Consider the following 14,833-nt stretch of genomic DNA (forward strand, 5'->3'; position numbering starts at 1 on the left):
CCTAACCCGGGGTGCACGGACTCCCTGTTGGGGGGGTTCGTTGGGCAGATTTCTTTTTCAGAAGGCAAAATAGAATCGAAAACACAAATTAAGCCGCGGGCACGTGTAAGTGGCAACTTGTCTCATCAAACTCTACGTATTTGTTAACAATTGTAAATATATATAAAACAAAAAAATAACGATGGGATTCCTCCCGTGTATAAATAATCATCCTGATGAACGAATCTGATTCTATTTTGATTTAAAGCTTTCGTGACTGCAGTAATTCATATTCTTAGTTCTTTCGGTAAAGTCACGTTGAAGGGAAGCAACAAAATAATAAAATATATAAATAAATATTTATTGCTTATAGATTTTATTATTTTGTTGTTTCCCTTCAACGTGACTTTACCGAAAGAACTAAGAATATGAATCTGATTCTCTTCTTTGGTTCTTTCGGTTAAAGTCACCACCACGTAGAATGAGAATAAAATAATAGAATTGATCAAATAAAATAACACAATAAAATTCTCACGACGTTTCGGCCACAACACAAGCAGCCTTCATCAGGTGAGCGTGGCTGTGTTCGCTCCAGCGCTGTCCTCCAGACAGTCTCGTCCCTTCACCTGATGAAGGCCGCTTGTGTTGTGGCCGAAACGTCGTGAGAATTTTATCGTGTTATTTCTGTTTATCAATTTATTATTTTATTCTCATTCTACGTGGTGGTGACTTTACCGAGAGAACCAAAGAAGATGAATCCTTGCAGTCACGAAAGCTTTAAATCGGAATCTGATTCTGTGGGGCATGCGCCCGTCCGGAGGGCTCGCTGCGTCGTAAAGCGCTCGGTCCATCGCTGCCCTCCGCGTTTCCGCTTACCCGTGGTTTACAATAAAAATGTCCATCTTGACCGCGTTGTAGACGTCAGCTGCGTAGACACGACACGGAAAGAAACCGACGTCCCAATGTCTAGGGCGAGATCCCGCTGTGTTTCGCGGAAACGTCTTCGTGTGATGCGGGGGGGCGGGGGGGGGGGGCTTGGTTTGTGCCGGTGGTCGAGCGGTCGGGCGGTGGGCGGTGCCCACCGCTCGACCGCGGAGGGGTTTCGATTTGAAGCTTTCGTGACTGCAAGGATTCATCTTCCTTGGTTCTTTCGGTAAAGTCACCACCACGTAGAATGAGAATAAAATAATAAATTGATAAAATAAAATAACACAATACAATTCTCATGACGTTTCGGCCACAACACAAGCAGCCTTCTTCAGGTGAAAGGAACAAACCTGTCGGGACGACAGAGCTTCAATGAATGTGTCGTCCCTACAGGTCTGTTCCTTTCACCTGAAGAAGGCCACTTGTGTTGTGGCCGAAACGTTGTGAGAATTTTATTGTGTTATTTTATTATTTTATTCTCATTCTACATGGTGGTGACTTTACCGAAAGAACCAAAGAACGCGGCGGGGTTGTGCGTCGTACGGTGCCGCGGGCCGGTCCCCGCGCAAAGTGCCGTTGCAGCGGGCGGCCCCTTACACCAGCTCCAGCACCTGAGGACAAAGAGAGTGGGTTGGTGGGGGAAAGACGGCGACGATGATGACGACGACGATGACGATGATGATGGGTACAAGCAACGGACAAGTGAAACGCGTTTGGCGAGCGCCTATTGAGACCGCCACACCGTCGCGGTGGTGGCGATGTGGCCCTGGGGTACACCCCTGGCCTGCTTTTGTCTTCCCCAGTGCCGATGTTTTACACACCGCAGCAGGCAGTCATTTCAGCTCGGGCGAGCTCAAGGGGAGGTTCCTTGAATCGGTTCAACATCACTCGTTCCCGATGTTGGCCGTGGCCGGAAATCGAACCGGGGCTCCTGCGGTTATTCAAAGCACAGCTACACCACCGCTACCCAAGTAACCACACTTACACACACAAGAAAATCCCACCCTTTAGTCATTGTAGCAGCAAGTGTTAACAAGCACCTATTAAATTTTGATTGAAAGCTTTCGTGACTGCAGTAATTCATATTCTTAGCTCTTTCGGTAAAGTCACGTTGAAGGTGACTTTACCGAAAGAGCTAAGAATAAGCACCGATTAAAGCCAACAAGACAAAAAATCAAAGGCAGATATGTCCACTACGAAGATCGGAATGATTTCGTCTCCCCAATGCTGGTGTTCACGCACCACACGACATACTTATTTAAGGCATAGCTTGACCTAGAAGGATGCCCGCTAGCATTTGATACATCGACTCGTCTGTGACGTGAGCCGTGGCAGGGAAGTGAACCTCTCTCAATGGGCTCACAGCACAATGCACACATCACCGCACCAACATTCCCCCACACACACACACACCTGGACGAGTGATCGCAATTGAGCAAACAAAAATAAAATCAGCGGGTCACTGCACATCTCATCATCAGCAACAGGCAATGAACAAAGTCCCCACGAAGGTTATACCGAGTAACGATTCTACCACGCCAAAAAAGTCCCACTTGCAACATGGCCGAAGTTACATCCCTCACACAACATTGCTGCCGTGACATCCCCCATGTCACATGGCCACCATGACAACCCCATGCAACATGGCCGCTGTGATATCCCTCATGCAACGTGGCCATCCTATAGACTGCCATGCATCATGGCCACCGTGAAATCCCCCACATAACATGTCCAGAGTGATGTCCCCCATGCAACATGGCCATAGTAATGTACCCCATACTACATGGCTGCCGTGACATCCCCCATGCAAAATTGCCAAAATGAAGTCACCCGTGCAACATGGCTGCCATAAAGTCCCCTAAGCAACATGGCCACCGTCAAGTCCCCCATGCAAAATGGCGGTAGTGACTTCCCCCCATTCAACGATGGACATGTTTGCTCACTGCTGTTCTCACCTCGAGGCGATTTACTGCGGATAGGGCCGGTGCCGGCTGCTGACAGCGCGCTCCACGTGTTGTCAGAGACTCCCTGCCTCCTTCTCGCTCCAGCTTGGCTCGTCTACACGCACATACACACACAAAAACAATATTGGAGTAGGCTCCTCTACACAGACTTCAAATAAACAGTAGGCCTCAGGGTCGGGGTCGAACCCACGACCTCCTGTATACCAAGTGAGGTTGTTAACATCTCATAGCCACCGTGGTGCCACAGAGTAGTGTACAGGCATCACAAACACTCACTCCATCTCGCGGAGGATCGTTCCACGGTTCGGTTCGCAAGTGCGAGTTGTAAGTCGATGTTAAACAAATATATATTTCATGGAAGCTCGTTCGTAAGTGTGGGTGGTGTTTGTAAGTGTGGGTGGTGTTCGTAAGTGTGGGTGGTGTTCGTAAGTGCTAGTGGTGTTCGTAAGTGCTGGTGGTGTTAGTAAGTCGAGTGTAGGGGCCCATGCGTACCTCCATGGTGCTGATGCTCAGAGTGGCTTTGCTCACGCAGCAGTCCCCAAGGTCTCTGTGTGGAAAGCTGTGAGTGGGGGGGTGGGAGGGGGGTGGAGATGGTGTAGAGAGTCACAACACGAACTCACATCCTCACCACTGTCCCACGTCCCCCCACCAGGAACCCACCATCCTCACCACGAACCCCCATCCTCACTACGAACTCACAACACTGACTCACATTATCACCACAAACTCACATGGACTCACATCCTCACCACGGACCCAGCCTCACAAATAACCCACAACACAGACCTACAAACTTAACACAAACCCACAAGACGGACTGACACACTCACCACGAACCCACAACATGGATCTACACACTGACCACGGACCCACACATACACCATGAGCCCACAACACCGACCCACACACTCACCACGAGCCCACACACTCACCTCGTCAAAGGTTTGGCACGGATGGCTTCAGCAGAAGTTGGACGAAGATGATGAAGCTGAAGCAGCTGAAATTTGAGAAGCGGCCGTCTCCTTCACTCCCGTCTCGAACTGTGAGGAAACACGTGGTGATTGCGACGTCACCGGTGCTGTCAGCCACGCCCCTCCGAGTGACGTCCCAGTGCGAGACCACGCCCCCGGAAGCCGCCTCCCGCCCCGCCTCTTTCGGCGACCCCCACCTCCACCCCCAGCTTCTACTTCCGCTTCCGGTCGGGGCGAATGGCGGCGATGGCGGGAAAAATCTGAACCCTGTCTGGGCCTCCTCGAGGTCGACTCAGCCTGAAGATGCCGACACGGGGCTCTGTGTGAGGTGAGTCTGTGTGTGTCTGTGTGTGGTGAGTCTGTGAGTGTCTGTGTGTGGTGAGTCTGTGAGTCTCTGTGTGTCTGTGTGAGGTGAGTCCGTGGGTCTCTGTGTGTGGTGAGTCTGTGTGTGTCTGTGTGTATCTGTGTGTGTCTGTGTGAGGTGAGTCTCTGGGTCTCTGTGTGTGGTGAGTCTGTGGATCTCTGTGTGTGTCTGTGTGTGGTGAGTTTGTGGGTCTGTGTGTGTGTCTGTGTGTGGTGAGTCTGTGTGTCTCTGTGTGTTGAAGTCTGTGGGTCTCTGTGTGAGGTGAGTGTGTGGGTTTCTGTGTGTGGTGAGGGACATGGTGAGCGCTGTCTGACAGTGCTGAGTGGCACCACGCTCTGTGTGCGGTGCCGACCCCTACAGGATAGGGTGTGAGAGTGCTGGCCATGGGAATGGGGTTACCAAGGGCCATGGCACTTGACCACGAAGGACACGTGACCGGTAAAGTGTACACAGGGCCCCCAGGTGGGGGCTAGGGGTGGTCACGTGTCAGGGCCGGGAACCCGCTAGAGGATTCCAGAAGGTGGTCGTGGCCAAGGGCGGAGCCACCCCCGCCACAGAGGATAAAAGCCGGGTCCCTGAGAGGGACCGGCTGCTGTTGTTCATCCTGAAGAATCTACGTCCTACAAGAGTCACCAACACGTGGACCCGGACCCCGGCCAGGGTCCGGTCCGTCGGAGCTAATTCCCGTGTAATTAGTGTAGATAGCCTGGTGGTCCACCACCATAGGTTGTTCATGTGTTAAGGGGTAGTACCCCGTGTGTCGGTTGAAGAAGTGCATCTGTGACTCAGTTGAATTCATTACACATATTTACTGATGTATCCTTTAACAAAAAGCATTACAAATTGACGTAAGCATTTGCCAGTGTTAGTTAATAAAATTCAGTGTAAAACAGGAAATGGCTGTAGTTGATTACCCCAAACTAATTACAGTATCATTAATTATATGGTTCTATTGTACACTAAACGACGCATGTGTTGCTTGTTGTGGCACAGACCTGCCAATACGGCCTTGTGTGCTTTAAACTCCTGGCCACCAACACGAAGCAGGCAGTCAGTGAAGCGGGAATTGTCCCAGATCTCCCCGAAGTCAACTGCCAGCCGGCAATCTGGCACTTTCAATGTACTCATGCTGGATTGACCAGAAATGTTCACGGAATCCTGCACCACACTAACCTGCATAGACATCAACCAGCTTTGAGAAGGCATTTGATGATTTTTTTTTACAAATCCTCACTTAACTACACATTTTGCATGAAGATGTAGGCTTTGGTTCAATCAAGCAAGCAAATCTGCACAGACATCCTATATCAGAACAAGTGTTGTGAATGCCAAAATAGTGGTCCGTGAAATGTTTTTCATATTAATCAATTTTCATTCTATATTTTTGTCAAGTTATTTTACACTGTATAAACAGTTTAAACAGGTAGTGAGGCCCCTAATTATGGGTTCTGCACAACAACAGAGGAAGTGAACAGCCCTTCTTGATGTGCTTCCTTTCATTATCAAAAATGCTTGTATTTTGTAAAGGATTTTAAAGGTAAAAAATGTAAATCTGGCTGATTAAAAGGACCCCCCTAAGGACAAGAAACATTTACATCAAACTGGCTGATGTCCGAGAATAGGAAAAGGAATTCATGTGGCGATATTTAAACAAAACACTTTATGTAATACCTGACATTCTAGTTTATAAAAATGTCAAGGTTTAAATATAAACACTATCCAGAGGGAGAAAACCTAAAAAAAATTATGCTTGATTATTTAATTGTTGTGCTATGTTAACTCTAGCATCAGTGGAGGAAAAAAGTGCTTGTAAAAACGTTAACAATTTCCTTGTATGGAACAGGGAAAGTAATTATTACAATCTTCAATTAAGTAGAATATTGACTCCAACTGTGCAATTGTAATGAATAAAATAGAAAATTTCACATTAGCTGCAGCATGTCATACTTACTTCACCAAAGAGTGTCAGTTTGTTATCTGGAAGCAAGCTATTAGATTCATCAAGCAAAAAATCTCTTCGAATGTATTTTTTAAATCCCCAGTCTTTTCCTTGGAAAAAGCGGTATGCTCGTGGGCTCTCTGTAAAAAAATAGATTTCAAACAATACTCACCAGTTCTTACAATAAACTGTGGTAATTTCATGTAATGGGAAAAAAAAACTTAATTCTATTTTCAAAGTGTAAAGACAGCAATGTATTCTAAAGCCCTGCGCCACGGTGGCAGTCAACTACCTCGCCTGGTATATAGGTCATGGGTTCAATCTCAACCCTGATGCCTGCATATTTGGAATCTGCATGTTCTCCTTGTGGTTGCATGTATTTTTATCCAGGTCTACCGGTTTTTCCCTCCATATTTATAAAAATCCAGAGTATTTGGCTGCTATACATTTCCACACAATAAGCCATCTCATTAAGCTATCGTTTGTGGCCGGGGCACTTCTGAAAAAGAGCTATGTACAGTGAGGGAAAACAGTATTTGATTCCCTGCTGATTTTGTACGTTTGCCCACTGACAAAGAAATGATCAGTCTATAATTTTAATGGTAGGTTTATTGAACAGTGAGAGACAGAAAAACAACAAAATTCAGAAAAACGCATGTCAAAAATGTTATAAATTGATTTGCATTTTAATGAGGGAAATAAGTATTTGACCCCTCTGCAAAACATGACCTAGTACTTGGTGGCAAAACCCTTGTTGGCAATCACAGAGGTCAGACGTTTCTTGTAGTTGGCCACCTGGTTTGCACACATCTCAGGAGGGATTTTGTCCCACTCCTCTTTGCAGATCTTCTCCAAGTCATTAAGGTTTCGAGGCTGACGTTTGGCAACTCGAACCTTCAGCTCCCTCCACATATTTTCTATGGGATTAAGGTCTGGAGACTGGCTAGGCCACTCCAGGACCTTAATTGTGCTTTTTCTTGAGCCACTCCTTTGTTGCCTTGGCCGTGTGTTTTGGGTTATTGTCATGCTGGAATACCCATACAGGACCCATTTTCAATGCCCTGGCTGAGGGAAGGAGGTTCTCACCCAAGATTTGACGGTACATGGCCCCGTCCATTTTCCCTTTGATGCGGTGAAGTTGTCCCGTCCCCTTAGCAGAAAAACACCCCCAAAGCATAATGTTTACACCTCCATGTTTGACAGTGGGGATGGTGTTCTTGGGGTCATAGGCAGCATTCCTCCTCCTCCAAACACGGCGAGTTGAGTTGATGCCAAAGAGGTCCATTTTGGTCTCATCTGACCACAACACTTTCACCCAATTGTCCTCTGAATCACTCAGATGTTCATTGGCAAGCTTCAGACAGGCATGTATATGTACTTTGTTGAGCAGGGCCCCCTGCGGGCGCTTCAGGATTTCAGTCCTTCATGGCGTAGTGTGTTACCAATTGTTTTCTTGGTGACTATGGTCCCAGCTGCCTTGAGATCATTGACAAGATCCTCCCGTGTAGTTCTGGGCTGATTCCTCACCGTTCTCATGATCATTGCAACCCCACGAGGTGAGATCTTGCATGGGGCTCCAGACCGAGGGAGATTGACAGTTCTTTTGTGTTTCTTCCATTTGCGAATAATCGCATCAACTGTTGTCACCTTCTCACCAAGCTGCTTGGCAATGGTCTTGTAGCCCATTCCAGCCTTGTGTAGGTCTACAATCTTGTCCCTGACATCCTTGGAGAGCTCTTTGGTCTTGGCCATGGTGGAGAGTTTGGAATCTGATTGATTGATTGCTTCTTTTATACAGGTAACAAGCTGAGATTAGGAGCACTCCCTTTAAGAGTGTGCTCCTAATCTCAGCTCGTTACCTGTATAAAAGACACCTGGGAGCCAGAAATCTTTCTGATTGAGAGGGAGTCAAATACTTATTTCCCTCATTAAAATGCCAATCAATTTATAAAATTTTTGACATGCGTTTTTCTGGATTTTGTTGTTATTCTGTCTCTCACTGTTCAAATAAACCTACCATTAAAATTATAGACTGATCAGTTCTTTGTTAGTGGGCAAACGTACAAAATCAGCAGGGCATCAAATACTTTTTTCCCACACTGTAGCTCAGTGGGCCTTGCCTGGTAAAATAAAAATAGTTCAGTTTAGCTTTTAACTTCAAGCTAGATGAAAATCAGACCTGGATTTAAGTGTATGAAGATATAGTTCATATGGATTACGTGAATGTGTTTGTGTATTCATAATGCTTGTCTTTGTAAACATGGTTGTGTGACGTGAGTTACATGTTAACATTACCAAAGACAACACCAAAGCAAATAATAAGAAAAAAACATGAAAGTTAAAAACAAAAAGATAGATTTAGACTCTCAGAAAAATGTTAATAGCCTTAGCAAAGCACAGTAAATGTATGGATGTCATCACTTAAAATAGTTATCGCGCATTGAAAGAGTATCCTGAAAGTAATAAGGCATTTATAAAACAAACAATATGAACCACTAAAGCAAGGTAAAGGAGAAGTGTGAAATGGGATGAAAATGCCAACCTTTGTAAAACCACCAGAAATGAATAAAAAAATGGATGAGAATACAAACAAAAATAATGAAGTTGTAATAAACAGTGAGTGCAAGCAGAAAAAATAAAGCCGTCACTTGATAAATTACAATGGAATAACACATGGTGAAGATTGTAAAACTAGGAAAAGAAATGTCCGTGAATGACAATGTCCAGGTACACTAAGCAAAATAAAATTATTATTGGAGGGTCAATATCATGGAAAACACAAAAAATATGCATAATGGCAACTTCTGAAGGTGGAACAGGATCAAGAGCACTTTTGGAATATGAATTTGATAATGAAAAGTTGCAATGTGCTACAGGATGAAAGATTCCAATCTAGTGCATATTACCTACTATGAAACACTGATTACAAATAGAAACACTGACAAATGGAACAAAACTAAAAAGTACACAAAGCGTGGAGAGAAGTATGTTGAGAATTACAGTGAGAAACTGAAAGAGGAACACGTTGGTCAAATCAAAACAGCAAATTAGAGACATCATATTCACTGTTGTAAATATAGATTGGGCTTGGACAGGACACATCGCTAAATGGGATGGTTGATGGATGAGACTAGTGGTCGAATAGGAAGAAAAGTAGAGTACATGCCCAAGACGATGTCAAACGTAGACAAGGAGATATTAGATCAGCTCATGTGAAGGATGAGGGATGGTGTTCGTAAGGTTTATAAAATGTTTCCAGCAGTCGATAAATAATGGCTGATTATGATATAATCCTGTTACCAAATACACATATGACGTGAATTGATACTTAAATACAAGTAGTTTCACCCATAGCCTTGGTTTCCTCTCCCTTGGCATTAAGAATAGAAACCTTGAACTTGGCGTAGACTTCACTCTTGGGACAGCTGACCAATAACAAGTACAACGATAGGTAATCTTTACTCTTTCGATTTAAAGCTTTCGTGACTGCAATGATTCATCTTCTTTGGTTCTTTCGGTAAAGTCACGTAGAATGAGAATAAAATAATAAATTGATAAAATAAAATAACACAATAATATTCTCACGACGTTTCGGCCACAACACAAGCGGCCTTCATCAGGTGAAGGGGGCGAGACTGTCTGGTAGGACAGTGCTGGAGTGAGAGAGCCACGTTCAGATCACGGCTTTTAAGCTGTGTGAGAGGAACAAAGAGTACGGAAATTTGAGGGCTCTTTGTTCCTCTCACACAGCTTAAAAGCCGTGATCTGAACGTGGCTCTCTCACTCCAGCGCTGTCCTACCAGACAGTCTCACCCCCTTCACCTGATGAAGGCCGCTTGTGTTGTGGCCGAAACGTCGTGAGAATATTATTGTGTTATTTTATTTTATCAATTTATTATTTTATTCTCATTCTACGTGACTTTACCGAAAGAACCAAAGAAGATGAATCTTTACTCTCTTCGTCAAGACCCTTGGGGTTTATGCGTAGGCACCTGATTGAACATATAAACAAGACATATTAGGTGTGTATGTACGCGCAGACTACATTACTAAAACAATATAGTATGAACTAAAACATGCACTATGCAAAATTGTTCTAGTAAAGCACCTCCGTGAGCATTGTGATTTTTTTTAATGTCATAAAATAGCCAGAATTTACTGTACCATTTCAATGTATCATTGGTGCCTGCTGAAAATGTAGAACTCTTGAGAACTTGGCCCATTTCTTCAAGACAGAAGCTGAAATTGTTGATGGTCCACATATAAGAGAACTTTACCACCTTAACCTGAAACACACGAGCACATAACAGCTATAAAGCTCATTCATTACCATAAATACATGACCATTGACAAACCCTCAAGTATTTCACCCACACATCATATTGTGCTCAAAAACACAAACTGTCTATAAGGAAAGAAACATTACTGTAAATGAAAGGGTCTTATTAGTGTTCTGGGATTACCTTGCATGTTCATTACTGCACAGCGTTAACACAACAAGTCTCAACATGTCATAGATTAGAGTGTGCAATAAAAGGCCTTTTTATTTTTTTTATTTGATAAAAACTGCTGCCCCTTTTGTATAAATACACTACCAGTCAAAATCAGAGACAATTATCTAGTATAATGTTGTTAGTGCAATTCTATGAACTTTGCAATCTGATGTACAAAAATAGCCTGTACAATGATAATCCATAATTGCACTTACACATAATTATGAAACCATTTTGGATGGCTTTGCGATGAACAAAAAACGTGTGAAAGTGAAATGCATTAGCCATGCGCATACTTTGACCGGCACAAGACGGAGACCCGTTGAATGTGATTGGCCACAGGGGAACAAGTACCTGTGTGTAGCACCAGCTTTCTGCGATGGGCGCATTGGACATTTCAGACGGAGGTGGGGGGCTCGGGGCCGTGGACATGTTTGCATTGAATGCGAGGGAAGTGACATCATCAGGTGACATTAAGAGGGAAGTGACATCATGAGGTGACATTAAGCAGGAAGTAACATCATCAGGCGACATTAAGAGGGAAGTGACATCATCAGGCGATATTAACATGTAAGTGACATCATCAGGCGATATTAACATGTAAGTGATTACGAGTTAAATGTTCTTGCTGTGGTTTTCACACCTGACGATGATTGCTTGTGTTGCGGTCGAAACGTCGTAAGAATTTTATTGTTTTATATTTTTTATTATTTTATTGTTTCCCTTCTACATGGTGACTTTACCGAAAGAACAAAGAATATGAATCGCTGCAGTCACGGAAGATTTAAATAATTAAATAAAATCGCAAGAGATTGATTATTCGTGCAAAAGAGAGTCGCGTAACCGATCACTCAGGAGTGGGACCTGCGCCTTTAGTGGCACCCCGACGTGAAACGAGCACACGGCACCAACTGTCCCCACTTCCTGAAACGGAACGGGGTTTTACAATCGATGCACGTGCAACTAGTCTCAATGATTGTTGCGCACAGGAGTGCTTCAGGAGAGCATCAGCGAGGTTTTACTGTTCCTCCTCCACTGGAGGGGCGCAGGCTACAGCACAGCGGTTTACCACCAGGCACTCCGTAGTTTGGGTTGTGTGGACACAACATCGCAGGGCTGTGAGACTTCTTGAAGGAGGAGATGTGGCACATCAGCCTGTTGATGTTTTGATTTAAAGCTTTCGTTACTGCAGTAATTCATATTCTTAGCTCTTTCGGTAAAGTCACGTTGAAGGGAAACAATAAAATAATAAAATATATATTGTGTTTTATATATATTTTATTGTTTTATTGTTTCCCTTCAACGTGACTTTACCGAAAGAGCTAAGAATATGAATTAGTGCAGTCACGAAAGCTTTAAATCAAGAGTCCATCTATGTTCTGAAAAGAGGAGGGGGGAGACGAAAAATTAATTTATGCTGTCTGAAAGCCACCGTAAGCGTGAACAATCAATTAAGACCTGAAATGGTTTATCAAATCCTTCCAATGATTGCTAAGCCAGAGTCCATCTTCTCGGTTGAAATTGTCTCTGTGTTTGTATATGTGGATGGCCTCATGAACAAATCTCTCATGGTAGCCAGATGGATTGCAAAGAACCTCTGTCTTGGAGAAATCAATGTCATGTGAGCCTACTGAATTATAACAGTGATCTGCCATGGCCGAGGTGTTGGTCCTACCGTGTTTAAGGTCTGCTTTCTGTTCACGAATGCGGTCCGAGACATGGCGTTTGGTTTCTCCAATGTAACTACTACCACAGAGGCAAACTTAGTTTGTAGACACCAGGGTACTGTATGTCGTGATAGCGAACTAATGCGTATAATGCTCCCACATTTATAATGAACTTAGGTGGGTGACCACTATTGATTCCCATGTCACAGGGCTATACCTAATACATGAAAACTTGAAATGAAACTTGAAATAACAGACTGTTGAGGCAATTGCTGTTGGTGAGTAACAGCGTCCATGAAGGCTGGCACAGCACACGAGCAGTGGGTGGCCAACAGCAGGCCCGGCCACCAGAGACCCACAGAGACCCACAGGGACACATAGAGACTGACAGAGACACACAGAGACCCACAGAGACTCAGAGAGACCGACAGAGACACACAGAGACCCAGAGACACCCACAGAGACACACTGAGATACACAGAGACCAACAGACACAGAGACTCATAGAGACCCACAGGGACACACAGAGACCCGTACAGACCCGTAGAGACTCATAGAGACCCATATAGACCCAGAGTGACTGAGACTCGTAGACACCCATAGAGGCTCAGGGACTCACAGAGACCCATAGAGACACCATCACCACCACCATCATCACAACCATGATCATCACCACCATCACAACCACCACCACGATCACACTGCACCAGGTACTCATTTAAAGCCATGCCGACCCATGGAAAGCGGTTTAAATATTCGGCACCATTATTGGTCGTGAGTGGGGAGGAATTGAACTCTGTTCACTGGGTTCGCAACACAGCGTTGCAAGCCACCACACTGCCGCTCCCCATTAGGACGACGCACACGGCATTGACAACCTTGATGCTTCCGGTTGCTTGCGATGAAGTGACCGGTTGGCTCAGCCTGTCAAGAGCACCGAGCTGTACCGCTGAGACCATGGGTTTGAAATTCAGGCAACTTGCTTGTGATTTTAAACCAGGTTTCTCAAGTGTATTGCATTTGGCTAAATTCCAGCTGAGAATGAAAATATCAGTTTCACTCTCGTACGTGAAACATTTTTCTCGGTGGCAGGGCGTGTGGGGAGGTGCTGCTCATGACTGTTTGGGGGGGGGGGGGGTGGTAGTGACACGTGGCCCCCCAATGATCCGATCAAAATCCCTCATTTCGATCGGATCATTGGGGTTTACAGTGAGGGAAAAAAAGTATTTGATCCCCTGCTGATTTTGTACGTTTGCCCACTGACAAAGAAATATAATTTTAAGAAATATAATTTTAATGGTAGGTTTATTTGAACAGTGAGAGATAGAATAACAACAACAAAATCCAGAAAAATGCATGTCAAAAATGCTATAAATTGATTTGCATTTTAATGAGGGAAATAAGTATTTGACCCCCTCTCAATCAGAAAGATTTCTGGCTCCCAGGTGTCTTTTATACAGGTAACGAGCTGAGATTAGGAGCACACTCTTAGAGGGAGTGCTCCTAATCTCAGCTCGTTACCTGTATAAAAGACACCTGTCCACAGAAGCAATCAATCAATCAATCAGATCCCAAACTCTCCACCAGTCAACGCCCTACCTGGTTGATTGACGTTGAGAGACCACGCCCACACACGTGATCGTCTAACGTGGTCGATTCCCACGTCTACACAGGAGGAATCGATTAATGAAGGTTCATTTTAGACCACTGTTGATTCCCATGTTATCCCAATGCAAATCGATTTTATTAGCCTAAGCCACAAATAAATCGATTCCCATGTTATCCCAATGGAAATCGACTCATACATCCGTAACTCTACTATAATGGATTCCTAATGTTATCCCATTAGGAATCGGCGCGAGTATAGTTAATCGAAATTTAAATCGATTTTCACTGCAGGTGACTTGGCGCAGCAACCACGGTGAGCCGAGCCGATCGATACATCATCGGGTGCCAGGTTGTGGTGGACGTGGGGAGCGGTGGTGCAGTGGTTAGCGCACTGTGTGTGTGTGGGGAGCGGTGGTGCAGTGGTTAGCGCACTGTGTGTGTGTGTGTTGAGTTTGTGTGCGTTGGGGTGGTAGCTGTGAACACAGTGGGTACTGTGTGGTTAGTAGTGACAAGTACATTATTATACAGCAGTGCCTTAAACTTGTTATTAGATTCAAGTATAACGTTGCAATGACTATTGTTTGCTAAACATAACTTAACATTTTTAATGACTGAGTTGAGTTTATGCGTGCGTTGGGGTGGTAGCTGTGAACACAGTGGGGACTGTGTACTCAGTAGTGAGTAGTACATTATTATACAGCAGTGCATCTCATACACACACATCTCATACACACACACACATCTCATACACACACATCTCATACACACACATCTCATACACACACACATCTCATACACACACACCTCATACACACACACATCTCATATACACACATCTCATACACACACACCTCATACACACACACATCTCATACACACACATCTCATACACACACACACATCTCATACACACATGCATCT

At 44.6% G+C, this 14,833-nt stretch overlaps 2 long non-coding RNA genes across 2 annotated transcripts; both read right to left on the minus strand.

Annotated features, from left to right (window-relative positions):
• Positions 1 to 1,308: 1,308 nt before the first annotated feature.
• LOC142918247 (uncharacterized) lies at positions 1,309 to 3,431 on the minus strand. The gene is made up of 3 exons (XR_012937449.1): positions 3,363 to 3,431; positions 2,862 to 2,964; positions 1,309 to 1,517 (listed from the first exon to the last, which is right to left on the minus strand). It is a non-coding gene; the product is annotated as an uncharacterized LOC142918247 (long non-coding RNA).
• Positions 3,432 to 10,101: 6,670 nt separating this feature from the next.
• LOC142918248 (uncharacterized) lies at positions 10,102 to 11,060 on the minus strand. Its single transcript, XR_012937450.1, has 3 exons — positions 10,992 to 11,060; positions 10,309 to 10,430; positions 10,102 to 10,136 (listed from the first exon to the last, which is right to left on the minus strand). It is a non-coding gene; the product is annotated as an uncharacterized LOC142918248 (long non-coding RNA).
• Positions 11,061 to 14,833: the final 3,773 nt, after the last annotated feature.

Source organism: Petromyzon marinus, unplaced genomic scaffold (genome assembly GCF_048934315.1).
Source record: "Petromyzon marinus isolate PM22_M1 ecotype Great Lakes invasive population unplaced genomic scaffold, UKy_Petmar_22M1.pri1.0 PM_G_Scaffold_59, whole genome shotgun sequence".
In the NCBI taxonomy this organism is placed as follows: domain Eukaryota; kingdom Metazoa; phylum Chordata; class Hyperoartia; order Petromyzontiformes; family Petromyzontidae; genus Petromyzon; species Petromyzon marinus.